Here is a 12,373-nt window from a genome sequence, read left to right as displayed (position 1 = left end):
GTAGTCTCACTGGCTCGAGACAGTTGGTACTCTTGCGCAGTATTCACATGGAAAAAAAACGTAATCTTTGATAGCTTAATAACTAACCAATCTAGTTTTATTTATAGAGTTGTTGAAATATCAGTATTTCATATCTCAAGTTTCAATTTCCTAAGTAAACATAATGCAAGGTTTAAAACCACATTTTTACAAGAAATATAATTTTTTTTTACAGAGTGACGTAATAATTATTATTGATTTAAATTAAATGGATCATTTGTGTATTTGGGAAGTATGTTTACGAGAGATGGGAAGGCTGATAAGAGATATTGAAAGAAGTTTAAATGCAGGAAACTACATTAATGGAGGACTGAACGTGATTGGCGCTAATAAAAAATTGTCCAAAGAAGCGAAGCTAGCAGTCCACAATGAAGTGCTGATACCACAGACATATGAATATTAATAGACTAGAAATTAAGGATGAGGGGTAAAATCAACTGTTGAAGAACGAAGAGGGTAAAGCTGACTGTGATTCGTCAATAAATCAATCTGATAGTATATAGGCATCTCGCCTTATAATATCACCATTTAGTTCTTAAAAGTAAAATCTGCTTTTGAATGAATAGACATTTTTACACGGGAGCGCAAATTACTCGCCACGTTATGAACAAATTTGCGAAGTCCAAATTCGGCAAAATAAATTTCTTCTATTTTCAGAGTCGAATATTTCGTTTATGTATTTAGTTAAGACACTTTTATAAATGTTCATAATTTACTTCCCAGCAACCAACCAGCTTTGTGTTTCACGTCCAGACGTGTCTCGATGTGATAGTATATGTTTCTACAACTGATCCATATTATACGATGTGAATATGCTTAAAATAAAGTAAAATATTGCTTATATATGGAATGTAATACGACAATTGGGTTTATTCTCTTTTTCACATCTATTTTTACAAGTTTTCATAGTACAAGTCAACATTTTGCCGTGTTATTTCGTAAAATGAACCGATGATGCCTCGACCATAGTTTGCACAAGAATGATGACGTCACGTTTTCTAAATTCACTTGAGGCCATACGCGAGCCCGGCCGGCTCCAATGGAACCGGTATGGGGAGTGGGGAATAATACGCTTTTAATCACTTAGGGCAGGTCTACTAATATTCATATGTCTATGGCTGATACTAATTCTGATGTATGTATGACAGTGAGGTATGGAACCGGCAGAGAGAGGATGAAAATAGACTGAATGCGCTATAGAAATGAGATCCCTGAGGCGTATGTGGAGAATGGAAATATGGAGATTCACTTAGAATTAAAGGCTGATATAATGACAGTGAAGCATGCAGAATGAATAAATTAAGAAATTAGTGTAAGCAGAATATATGACGCGAATGTTAATTGTAGAAGAAGTCGAGGATGCCCGTGGAAGCCATGTCACGATCAAGTGAACCAGATACTTGAGTCGGGCCATGTCAAGAGTCAGAGTAACAGAAGAGCATGTATGAATGTGAATGAGGCAAGAAGTGTGCGCCAAAACCGAGTTGTTTGGTGCTCTGCCCTCTCTGCCTACCGCTGCGGAGAAACAGCGTGATTTTTACTCAGTCAGAAAATATTTATTTATTTATTTATTTAACGCCCAGAGGGCTTTTACATGGTTGGTAGTATACATAATTTTAATTTGACAGATACTTTAAAAGTTACAAAAAAAAAAAAAATTACATTTGATAAAAGCTATGCAACAAGTCATACAAACACAAGAAACAAAAACAGAAAATTACAGCTATTTGTAGGTTTACATGATGTGTTTAGGAGTATTGTTGAAATAAATGTTTTAAATGATCCACAAAACTTGCCAAGTTGGTATTGAATATGTCAACATCACCCAAGTAATGATTTCCCATGGTGTGAAGTCGTTGTATCGGAGAGTGGGCAATGTAGTTACGCTTATGTGTGCTGCTGTAGAATATTGTATTTTGTCGTGTTGTTACTGTGGGTGTATGTATGTTTATAAGTTGCAGGAGTTCACAACAGTCGAATTTAGAGTTAAGTATTTTGAATAAGAACGTTAAATCGTTTATTTTACGTCTATCTTCTAATGTATGTATTTTTAGAGTATTTAATAAGAAATTGTATTTTAAGTCTTCGACAGGGATATTTAATTTAAAATTTATAAAACGAAGAAATTTTTTTTGTATTCGCTCAATGTTGTTAATGTGAATTTTGTAAGATGGAGACCAAACTACTGAGTTATATTCAATTAGACTTCTTACTAGAGATACGTATAATAAATGGCTTGTAAAGAATTAAAGTTTTTATATTTATATTTTAAATGCATATTTACAGAATAAAAAAGTCCAATAACAAAGATACATTATACAAATACACAATCATAATTGCCGAATTAGCAATTTAAATTTATTAATGCTCAGGTGGAAAATGTCGCCGTCAGAGGCTAGTGAGTTTAGAAGGACTATCATTCTTCCTAGAGGCATTGCTGATGGTAAGTTAGTCCTACATCTCGGAAGAATTAACGGTTTGTGTCTACGCGCTCTTGCGAAGTTATCAGGGACGTAAAATAAAATTTTATTTAAAATTTCTGGATTGTTGATATGACCGTTCAACAAGTTATAGGCCATCATCAGCAACGCAGCTTTCCGCCTGTTGACAAGACTATCGATACCCAGCATTCCGGAAAGGAAGGCTGATGGGTATAACCAGGGATAGTACTCGAAGTCTCTAAGATAAAGATAACGTAGAAACTTCTTTTGTACTTTCTCCACCATTGTAGTGTACGTACCCATATTATTGAGCTACTTTCCAAAATACTACGTACTAAGCTAAAATATAGCAAGCGAACCACTGCAGAGCTGCAAAAATGCCTGGAGTTACATAGCACAAATCCAAGCATTCTCAAAGCCCTGCAGCATATCATTTTAATATGAACATGAAATGTTAAGTGTGGGTCAAAGGTTATTCCCAGATCTTTCGATTCAGAAATATGTTTAAGAGAACATTGGGACATCCTATAGTTGAAGTAAATCACAATGTTTGCTCTAGTATAGCACATTTCTTAAAGTTAAAATCTAATTTGTTAATTTGACACCATACCAGGATAGCTTTTAACGCGCCTATACCATAAAAACAAATAATACTACAAAATTATAAATATCATTGATTTGTATATATCGGCAATAAATGTAACGTATCATATTGATATAATGGATTCGAACCCTGCAAAAAATAAAACCTGATGTACAGGTGGGAATGCTGTCCTTGTTCTACCGGCATTTCAATGGAAGATGCTCAGTGGAACCAGCGTCATTGATATCTTTGACACCGGTGCATAGTCTGAAAGACGCCAAACGCTTGCTCAACATTTGTCACATAAGAATGGGTCGTTTCTACAAATCGTTTTTAACAGCTCGGCTGTGAAACGATCTGCAGACCTCTGTGTTTTCTCCCTCTCCTCAGAAAGACCCTTCACATAGCATCCTCAAAGATGACATGCCCTGAGTGAAATTATTTTCAAATATCAAATCAATCAAAACCTCCTGTGAGTTGAGCAAATGTAAAATAAAACAGATTTAACTCATAACTTTTTGTTGAATTCTTAAAGTTTAGTTAACTAACTAACTCATCACGCCGTTTCTCCGCAAGAGTAGGCAGAGAGGACGGACCGCCAAACAACTCGGTCTTGGTACACACTCTTGACATGGCCCGACTCAAGTATCTGATTCACTTGGTCGCACCATGTCTTCCTTGGGCGTCCCCGACTTCTGCTACCATTATTTATTTATTGTTTTGGTGTTTAATTCGTAGAACTCCATTTAATTTTTTTAAATAAATTTAAAATAAATCAAATTTAATAATGTTATAATAATTATTAAGTTCGGCAAGTATTTTTACAGTTTTTAATGTGACAGCTGTTTCGGCTTTTGAGGCCACTATCAAACTGTGGATATGTCCACATGGCGACGACTTATTTATATGATTTTATTTATCCCCACCCATTTAAATTTCTATAATGGTCAAAAATGATTCATTAAGAATTGGAATAACCAAAATATTTGGGAATCCAGCAGTGTTTGCAAACCTGTTAAAATTAATGACCTAAGGGTTTTTTTAATTGTTGGTACGTGGGTGATTATGTTAAGGAATTATATTTTTGGGGTTTTTTGAAAATATTAAGCAGGGGAGAATTGATCATTTTTGTTTGATTATTAATTAGGGTTATGTTTGGATCGTTAGTTCTTTTATTTATCTCTAATTGTTCTAGTAAATTTAATCTAAAACCCTTTCTTTCTATGTGTAAAGGTTTAGGCTCGTTGTTGTCAAGCGGGACGTGGTTTTTCTCCAAGAGGTGAGCTGCGAATTTTGAATCAATTTTATTATTTTTATAGCAACGCATATGTTCTTTGAATCTAGTTTGAAAAGGCTCTCCCAGTCTGTCCAATATAAACGGCATCACAGTCTATATGGTCGCATTTTAATTCATAAATTTTACTTTTAGAGTTTTTGAAGTTAGTTCCTATATTATTATTAGTTTTAAAAGCAATATTTAGACCACATTTTTTAATTTCTTTCGCTATTTTTAAAGATATTCTGCTACCATTCGCATTGGCATTGTATATTCTCCTTACACTCCTTTCTTCGCTCATTCGCTCTACATGCCCAAACCATCTAAGCGTCCCTTTCTTGATCTTACTGATTACGCTTACATCAGCCTTGCACTCTTTGCGGATCTCCACATTTCTCACACAATCATACATGGTTTTACCACACGTACGCCTCAGGGATCTCATTTCTACATCATTCAGTCTACTTTCATCGTTTCTCTGCCTCACTTCCATACATCACGGTAGGTACGAGCAAAGTAAAGGTTAGTTTCAATCTAAATATGCATAAATTACTTAATTAACCCAAAGTAAGAACTTCATGACCTATTTTGTGTTATAAATAGTTGTTTCTTTTAGTAAAAATTGAAATAAAGCGTAATTTCCATAATCTGTGACTAAACGTGCAGCCGTTAGGGAAATAATTACAAATTAAACATCTACGTTAACACTGCACTAGAGTTCTAACTGTTTGTAACCAATGGTACTATGGCATCCCCAAATTGGAGTAAATCATATGATACGGCCAAATCCATGTCGAACAATATTTATATTTAAATGGTGGTAATTCACCAGGGCGAAACTGAGAGTATCTACAATTTGACAAAACGTTCAGATGTACATATTGTAAAAAGCATTTAAATTTAAATTTGAATTTGACATGAGGTTCTAAACAAAACAAAACAAAAAAACACAAACCCAAATATACACAAAGTTCAGAAAACAAATCAGCACAGTGTAACATTTAAAAAAATGTTCTTTTTAAAATATAATATAATAATTTTGTTAGAATCTACGTTCGAATATAAATAATATCCCAATATAAACAACAAATTTGGCAAGAAATCCATAACACTATTTCTAAATGTTAAACTTGTTATTTATATGTATACAATGTTGAAAGAATCGTTTGTTCTACGTTTTAATATGATTACTTCCTGATGTTAAACAATAATAATGAAATTTGAGAGCACATTTTCAAAATCTTTAACTTGTTTTTACAATAGAATGTTGTTAGAACCGTTCACATCGTTCGAGCACAACACAAAATTCAAATTTGACAGCAAAATGTTCCATTTTTAAATGATTAACTTGTTTCTACAATATGATGTTGTTATAATCGTTTGTTCTACGTTCGAATATAATAATTAGAATCTTTTGTTCAACGTTTGAATCTAATTAATAATTACTTTTGGATATAACAGCGAACTCACGGCTCTGGGCGAGAGATTTATAAGTAGTTTGTTATTTTTATTGCTCCAGGACGCGCCCAGGAGCAAAAGGGTCGCCATGGTAACAGCTAGATTCCTGGGATATCAAGGGGCCAAAGATTTATGTACCTACCTGTGTAATATCGAACGCTGTGCACGTTTTTCCAAGAACTGACAAGCAATGTACTTGGAAACAGGGTTGCCAGATAAAAATATTCAAAAAGGAGGACTGATATAATGACAACTTAGAATGAAGGACATTATTACAGCATAATATTCATATAATTTAGAAACTAGATTAATATAACTTTTTTTTCACCAATTTCACTATCAACATCATTCATCATTCACATTTCATTAACGTAAAACAGTAAACACTCAATGTGTCAAATGTTTCGCTTCTGGCGTCCCTAACCTCTTATATTTCCTCAGACTTATTTTATCATTAATTTTAATGTAAAATATAAATAAATAACTGAGTCATAATACGTTTTTTTATCACACACACGCCTCGGGGATCTGTTCACTGCTTTGAAAATGCAAAGGACTGCGAAATCGCCCACACAATTTGAAATTATTTACCTATTTGAAACGGAGAATATTGGAAGGCTGTTTTAAAACGAATGGAGGACATTTATTTTGAGTGGTAAAGGACATGTCCTCCTTGGCGATAGCATCTGTACGGTAACCCTAGGTGAGGAAGTGCCGTGGGCCGGGACTTTGCCGAAAACAACAATTTCACCACTAAATCAAACCTGATTTCACTTACTGTAATGTCCAAAGGACGCGCGAAACACTCTTTTGTAATCCCACAGAACAATATCACAGCTTTTTCATCGCAAATATGCGAATAAACACAATAACTTCAGCACGACGCGCGCTGCACGAACTTCCGAGAATCGGCCATTTGTAAATTTACCTGTCACGTGACGTTACTAGTTGCGCGCCGGGGGGGAAAAAATACAACTAAAACCGTGTCTCTCCCTCTCACGCATTACCTCGCGCATTGAAACGAACGAAACAAAAAATAAAACGTACGTTACTAAACTTTTCATTATCACAATAATGCTGCGATTCTTTCTTACACTCTGATTTACAATAACGACGAACGAAATAAAAGATAAACGTATGTCTAAATTCATTAACAAAAACTTGTCTGCACTACGCACATAAGAACATTTTAAAAAGAAAACAATAAGGAAAAAGTTCAAGCATTGTATTGATCTAAAATTAGTGTCACAACTTATGAAATAATTTTTTTGTTAACATTTTTTATCTCTCCTTGTACGTGCTAAAACATTTCATTATTTATTATTACAATTATACTACGTTGCTCTTTCTTACACACTTAAAACAATGAGACAAACGATAACAACGTACGTCTCAAATCATTAAATAAAATATGCACGACAAACTTAGCTACACTGGAAAAATAACAACCATTAAAAAAGAAAACAAGAATCAAAATGTATAAGTAATCTATTGATTACAAATTGGTATGTAAAGGTATTGTACGACATTTTTTATTTCTATTTAACCATATTATAAAAAATGTGTTCTATCTAATTCCGAGTGAGCAGGTACGTTAAAAATAACAACCATTAAAAAAGATAACAAGAATAAAAAAGTTCAAGCAATTTATAAATAAAGAAATTTGTACCAGAACGAATGGAAATAACTGTTTTGTGTGTGTTTTTAATGATAATGAAAGTTTTCATTTAGATACATTTCATTTAATAGTATAATATATCTCTAAATAGTAGTCGCTATTGGCGTCTTTCTGTTTTTGCGCTTAGTTCTTCAAACTACGCAATGGATTGTAATAGGGTTTTTAGGGGTTTTCTTCCGGAAGGTTTTTATATATAACACATGCGTATTATATTTACAGAAAGTAGAGAAAATTTGATTTTTATAATCGAGTCGTAAAAAAACATTTTCGGTTGCTTACATTGCTAAACCTTATGACAGGGCTTCCCAAACTTTTTTCAACTGTGACGCCCTTGGGAAGTTGCCATATTTTTGCGATCCGGTCACGGATGTGATTGAAATCAAACGTTTCTAGACTCCGTTTGTAAAGCGATTTGAATGCCTATTATAGGTAACGCAACGAAAGAAGGAAGCAATAAAAATGCTTAGAATTGATGTATTGGTCTATCTGTGTGAACGTCAAGCGCCGCCCACTAACGCGATAAGGCTCTCTGTCTTGCTTACGCTCACTTATTGTAACTAGTTAGAAGAGAGGCAAGTTTTAACAATACCGTTACGGGGTATACTTACGGGGTGTCCTATTCATTCAGTTCGTAATTTGATTTAAACATACGTGCACCTACATATCGCAAGTGAAATAATTACCAATTTTTGAATTTGAAATAATAAATAGTTTTCATCATTTTTAATTCGAATTAGTAGATTTACAGAGTGTTTTTAAAGTGTGCAAGTGAATATTTATTACGACATCATGGAGTCCTGTTACAAAACGGGACGTGGCAAATCACTGAATGGACAAAGTCGTGAAATTTTATTCCGCGTGTTTAATTATTTTATGCATAATATAAAAAACGGTGGTCAATTTTTAAGCATGACTGACTTATATGATTTGACGTCTAAGGCAACTGGAGTATCGCAGACTAGTATTCGACGTATCGTAACTGGAGTGGCAAAGGAAGCAGAAACACAACCGTCATCATCGTCAACTCAACGACCAACCTTCAGCACACCAGGAAAGAAACGACGCAGACTATCAACCAAATCAGATGTAGATGATTTCGATAAGGAAGTTATTAGAAGATGTGTGTATGATTTTCATTTAGTTCATAAGTCTTTGCCAACGATGAAAAAGATTCATAGAGTTCTGAAAGGGGACATCGACTACGCATGGTGTATAACTACGTTAAGGAAAGTTGTTCACAATTTGGGTTTTCGATTGAGAAAAACAGAAACAAACCGAAAGTTGCTTATTGAGAAAAATGATATCCGACTTAAACGTACCACATATCTCACTAAATTAGAAGAATATAGGAATGACGGACGTCCAATTGTGTATTCTGATGAAACATACATTCATAGTACACATACAACACCGCGTGCGTGGACTAACAACTCCAATAAAGGAGCTAAAGTTCCTGTGTCTAAAGGCAAACGTCTAATAATACTTCATGCATGCAGTGAAAATAGTTTTGTACCCAACGCACTGTTAACATTTAAATCTGATCAGAGGACTGGCGACTACCATGGTGCTATGAATTCTGCCAATTACAGAAAATGGATCACGGAAAAGGTTTTGCCAAATCTGGAACCAAAATCTGTGCTTGTTATAGACAATGCGTCATACCACAATGAAGAATGCGAAAGGATCCCGACATCAAGTTCAAGAAAAGGAGTTATGCTGACCTGGTTGGAAAAGCATGGAATACCGTATCCGATTAAAAACACAATACCAATATTGTATGATATTATTAAGCTCCACAAGATACGAGTCAAGAAATACATTCTGGACCAATTGCTGGAAAAGCATGGTCACTCAGTATTGCGTCTGCCACCATACCACCCGGAGCTGAACCCAATCGAACTCTGTTGGGGAATAATAAAAGGACGCGTAGCTGTCAGGAATGTTACTTTTACGATGGATTCCGTCCAGACTTTACTTGGAGAAGAAGTTGTCGCAATTAATGCCCAGACATTCAAAGACATTTTTAGGAAGGTCAAATTTTGGAAATGTGGGTTAATTATACTTCTAGGAAATATATCAAATTAACATTAAACATGCTTTGTAAAATAAATATTTCTGGTCAGAATAATAATTATTCCCCGAAAAAAAATTAGGTTTAAATTCCAATTGCCGTAATTTCCGTGAATTAGGGTCATTATCGATGGAAGTTTGTTATGTACAGCATTCTTACATAAATGACTAAGAATTGTTAACAATACCATTGTCTTTTTTTAAGAATACCTACCCATTTGAATTCAATCCTGAAAATTATCACATTAGTTTAGAAAAAAAAATGATAAACTTCAATATTTCAATAACGATGTCGTAAAACAAAATAAGTTTTATGTGACCGACTTCAACACGCTTTAGCTTAGAGTTCTCAATTGTGAAATAATCATCAATTGTTTTTTTTTTTCAATCTTAAATCGAAACACGCTGTATGTAAGTTTTGCAGCTGTACTGTGATGAGTACTGTGATGAAGCCAACTTAACTTGCGAGACCTATACCTACAATATAAGGTATACCAAGAATATACACATTTTTGGCTTGTAGCTTCCTCTTAAGTTATCGTTCTGAATGTAAATATACGTTAAAAAGAGATAAGCAAGCAATTTATCATCGAGTTTTGAAAATACGGTGCGTGTAATAATTATTTTTTGCAAATGAAATCATTCGAATTTCGAACGTGTATTTCAAAATGGCCTCGGGATTTGATAATATCTGGCAGGGTCATCGATCGACGATTCGAGTATAATTATATATGTAGCATAATAAGTTATTATATAGCTGTACGTATTTTAAAACGCGTCGAAGCCTATACCTGGCAAAAAAAGATTTTTTTTCTATATATCTATTCGAGCTACTTTTGTCATGTTATGACAAGTTTGCAAAAACTTTTTGAACGATCGCTTGTCAATAATACATGGTTTTCCAATAAAAGGTGTTATTTTGATATTAAATCGTAAAAGATCAATGGTTTTGTTGTTTTAGTGGCACGTAGCGCTGTCTTGTTGAAAGTAAACGTTGTCCGGATCAATACCATCCAATTCCGGCAGTAAAAAATCATTAATCATCTCTCGATAGCGCAATCCATTCACCGTAACTGTTGCTCCAGCCTCATTTTCGAAAAAGTAAGGTCCAATGACTCCGCCGGACCATAAACCGCACCAAGCAGTCACACGTTGAGGATAGAGAGCCTTTTCAACAATAATTCTTGGGTTTTTCGAGCCCCAGATGCGACAATTTTGCTTGTTGACGAAGCCACCGAGGTGGAAATGGGCCTCATCAATCAAAATGATTTGCATTTGATTCACTCAAGTGAATTTTAATCATTTCAATGCGTTGTTGAAGCGTGTATCGTTCAATTTTTATCAATGGCGTAGTTTCTACTTGTCAAATGTAAAAAAATGACAGCTTCAAAAGTAACATCTACCGAAATAGCGGGCTATTCAAAATAACACCTCTTATTGGAAAACCCTGTATATCAATTGAGGGAAGTTTTGATGCTGAAGGTTGTAGGGAGGGGAGGGAGATGGGGAATTACCTGGCTATTCAGATATGGTCACTAAACGCGGCAAAAGCCATTTCAAGCAATGTTTCAATTCTGAATGGTGCTCTTACACCAGGGCGATACTGAGAGTATCTTCCACACTGGAACGTGCAAGTATGCTGTATTTTATTTTATAAGGGATCATAGATCTATTGGTTTGGCTGAGGACTGAACCTTCCTCCCCAGAGACTGGAATCAACCGAGCTAACAACTAAGCCAAATCCGATCGGGTAGGAAATACATTTATTTCGTGTATTAAGGCGATGCACTACGTCGTTTAATATTTTAAATTGAGCCGCTATCAATAGCAACCCTTACGTAGATGGCGATATGTTTGAAATTCCCGCTTAACACCATCCGCCTGTTTTGATTTATGCAAGAAAAAAACATGTCCAAAAAGTGCCTTTTATTTTATTTTGTGGATGTTCAAGCGTAAATATTGAATTTTTTTTGGATTATTTTATAAATAACTTAATTTTCCACATTATACAATAAAATTATAACCGAAAATGGGTTCGTAAGTAGGAGATTTTGAACTTTAAAGCAGTTTTCATAGGCCTTACACATTATTTTTTTCTGGGCTTATAAAAAGACTTATCTAAAAAATACTCGATTATTTCAAAGGCCAAGACGTATTCTACTCGCAGTATTTAATTAAAGCATCTGAAACATTTCTAGGCGACCAAATTTTCAAACCAAAAACACAAGATTTTGCATTACTACGTATGGCATCGTCTTAACTGCTGCAAAGTTAAGAGAAATGCGTATTTATACGTATGTATATGCGTGATCGATACTTAATGCACTGTCATCGACAACGAGTCCATCTGCCGAATTTCAGCTCTATCGGATGTCAGAAAGTGGGTTAATTTCCACTTTCAATATTCCACTTCATTGATCTTCGAAAACAAAATCGAACACAACAAATAGATGAACCTATTTTAAAATTGAAGATAGAATAAAAAACAAACTGTTTTGAGTTCTCTACGTGATGTAGATTTTTTGTTTTCCGCTAGTACCTACTACTCGTAATATCATAGATCTTTAAAACTATAACGTTGAAAGAACGAATGCAAATCTTGGAAATTGAAATTGACCCATTTCCCGATATTCGATCGAGCTGCAACTCGGCAGATGGACTTGTTGTCGATGGCAATGCATTTTTTCATCACTTTTGGTGGCAATCACGTATACACACGCGGAGATATACGCATTTCTCGGAAATTGGACGAAATAAATGTCAGCGCTTGACTCCTACATTTTGAAATCTTTCGTCTGTCTGTTTGTGCGCTTAGTTCTTCTAAACTA

The 12,373-nt window shown here is 34.6% G+C and overlaps 1 protein-coding gene across 3 annotated transcripts in view; it reads right to left on the bottom strand.

Moving 5' to 3' along the window:
• Stat92E (Signal transducer and transcription activator Stat92E) overlaps positions 1 to 6,710 on the bottom strand; it is a 68,711-nt gene extending 62,001 nt beyond the window's left edge. For 2 of the 3 annotated variants that reach the window (XM_089641553.1, XM_089641555.1), the window contains exon 1: positions 6,576 to 6,710. The gene's annotated coding sequence lies outside the window, so the exon portion shown is untranslated. Of the gene's footprint in view, positions 1 to 5,785; positions 5,828 to 6,575 lie in introns of those variants that run through there. The other variant, XM_089641554.1, reaches the window with a different exon arrangement.
• Between the last annotated feature and the right edge of the window lie 5,663 nt (positions 6,711 to 12,373).

The sequence above is a fragment of the Hesperophylax consimilis genome, chromosome 17, assembly GCF_061612785.1.
Source record: "Hesperophylax consimilis isolate HC1 chromosome 17, BYU_Hcon_1.0, whole genome shotgun sequence".
Taxonomy (NCBI): Eukaryota; Metazoa; Arthropoda; class Insecta; order Trichoptera; family Limnephilidae; genus Hesperophylax; species Hesperophylax consimilis.
This window is presented reverse-complemented; position numbering and strand designations above follow the sequence as displayed.